The sequence below is a fragment of the Arachis hypogaea genome, chromosome 6, assembly GCF_003086295.3.
Source record: "Arachis hypogaea cultivar Tifrunner chromosome 6, arahy.Tifrunner.gnm2.J5K5, whole genome shotgun sequence".
NCBI lineage: Eukaryota > Viridiplantae > Streptophyta > Magnoliopsida > Fabales > Fabaceae > Arachis > Arachis hypogaea.
This window is the reverse complement of record NC_092041.1, coordinates 62128740-62131579: the sequence shown is the minus strand read 5'-3', so window position 1 is coordinate 62131579 and position 2840 is coordinate 62128740.

Sequence of the window (2840 nt, the reverse complement as noted above, 5' to 3'; positions counted from 1 at the left end):
CCTGCCCATTAGTTTGAGGGTGATATGGCGTGGCTACCTTATGAACAACTCCATATTTGTGGAGAAGTTTCTCCATTTGTCTATTGCAAAAATGACCACCACCATCACTGATGAGACCCTTGGGTACTCCATATCTAGTAAAGATATGCTTCTTTAGGAATTGAAGGACAATTTGTGCATCACAGGTAGTTGTAGCTATGGCTTCCACCCATTTTGAAACATACTCCACTGCTACCAAGATATATCTAAATGAATAAGAAGGGGGAAAGGGTCCCATGAAATCAATGCCCCATAGATCAAACAATTCTACTTCCAAAATGAAGTTCTGTGGCATCTCGTTCCTTCTTGTTAGTCCTCCTGCTCTTTGGCATTCATTACATTGGTGGACAAACTCCCTGGCATCTTTGAAGATGGTTGGCCAATAGAACCCACTTTGTAGTATCTTTGCTGCTGTTCTTTCTGGACCAAAATGTCCACCGTAAGCTGAGCCATGGCAATGCCATAATATATCTCTTATTTCACTTTCAGGAATACATCTCCTGATTATCCCATCGGAGCATCTTCTGAACAGATAGGGTTCATCCCACAAGAACTTCTTTGCTTCATTGATTAGTTTCCTCACTTGTTGCTTAGTGAATTCTTGCGGTATCTTTCTTCCTACTTTGTAGTTCGCTATATCAGCAAACCATGGTGTTTGTTGGATCTGCATAAGATGTTCATCTGGGAAGCTTTCGTTCACAGGTAATGAGGCCTTTTGAATTGTTTCTGGTGGCAGCCTTGACAAATGATCAGCAACTAGATTTTCAGTGCCTTTCCTGTCCCTTACCTCAATGTCAAATTCTTGTAAGAGTAGAATCCACCTGATAAGTCTTGGTTTAGCATCCTGCTTTGACATCAAATACTTGAGAGCAGCATGATCAGTATAAACTACAATTTTAGATCCTATCAAGTATGATCTAAACTTATCAAATGCATAGACTACAGCTAACAATTCCTTCTCTGTTGTAGTGTAATTTTTTTGAGCTTCATTTAATACTTTACTTGCATAATATATGACATGATGCAAGTTTCCCTTCTTCTGTCCAAGTACAGCACCAATTGCAATTTCACTTGCATCACACATGAGTTCAAATGGTATGTTCCAATCCGGGGGTGTGATAATTGGTGCTGTTGTGAGTTTATGCTTTAAAGTTTCAAAAGCATGCTGGCAATTTTTATCAAAAACAAAAGGTTGATCAATCATCAAAAGGTTACTCAAAGGTTTGGCTATTTTAGAAAAATCTTTGATAAACCTTCTATAAAATCCAGCATACCCCAAGAAACTTCTAACAGATTTCACATTAGTTGGTGGAGGGAGTTTTTCTATTATTTCCACTTTTGCCTTGTCAACCTCTATTCCTCTTCTTGAAACTTTATGACCAAGAACAATTCCCTCGGGTACCATGAAATGGCACTTCTCCCAGTTCAAAACCAAATTAGTTTCTTGGCATCGTTTCAAGACAAGAGTTAGATGGTTTAAGCAAGTATTGAAATTATCTCCAAAAACAGAGAAATCATCCATGAAAACCTCTAGAAATTTTTCAACCATATCTGAGAAAATGGAGAGCATACACCTTTGAAAAGTGGCTGGGGCATTGCATAACCCGAATGGCATTCTTCTATAGGCAAAAACTCCAACTGGGCATGTGAATGAAGTCTTTTCTTGGTCTTTTGGATCCACCACTATCTGATTATACCCGGAATAGCCATCCAAGAAGCAATAATAAGCATGGCCAGCCAACCTTTCAAGCATTTGATCAATGAAAGGAAGTGGGAAGTGATCCTTGCGTGTGGCATCATTCAACCTTCTATAGTCAATACACATCCTCCACCCTGTCACAGTTCTGGTGGGAATGAGTTCACTTCTCTCATTAATAATGACTGTCATCCCACCTTTCTTTGGCACCACTTGGACTGGGCTTATCCATGAGCTATCGGAAATGGGATATATGATTCCTTCATTCCATAATTTCATTACTTCCTTCTGGACAACTTCCTTCATTGCAGGGTTTAGTCTTCTTTGAGGTTGAATTACTGCTTTGGAATTGTCCTCCAAAAGAATCTTATGCATGCAGACTGTAGGGCTGATACCTTTCAGGTCATCAATGGTCCATCCTAATGCATCCTTGTGAGCTCTGAGAACATCAAGAAGCTCTCCTTCTTCTTTCTTTGTCAAGGATGAATTGATGATCACCGGGAGGCTCTCTGAAGTGCCAAGAAATGCATATTTGAGATGAGAAGGTAATGGCTTCAGTTCTTGCTTTTGCACCTCTTCTTTCTTGCTTGGTTCCACCTCTTTGTCTATGGAAGCCTCAGCTACATGTTCCTCTATTGTTTCTTGATTGTCTTTCTCTTGCTCATGCTGATTGATGTCTAACATTTCTTCCACCAGGCTCTCTATCATATCCACCCTCAAATGATCTTCCTGCTCAGGAGGGTGTTGCATTGACTTAAAAACATTTATGATCATTTGCTCATTGTGTACTCTGAAAATCATTTCTCCTTTTTCCACATCTATAATGGCTCTTGCAGTTGCTAGAAATGGTCTGCCCAAGATGATTGAATTGTTGCCTTCCTCGTCGGTATCTAGGATTACAAAGTCCGCAGGGAAGATAAACTTTCCAACCTTTACTAGCAAATTTTCCACAATTCCATTCGGTGTTTGAATTGATCTGTCTGCCATGACTAGTGACATCCTGGTGGGTTTGAGTTCTTCTATGGCAAGCTTCTTCATCATGGACAAGGGCATCAAGTTGATACTAGCTCCAAGATCACAGAGAGCCTTGTCCAAGGATAGTTTG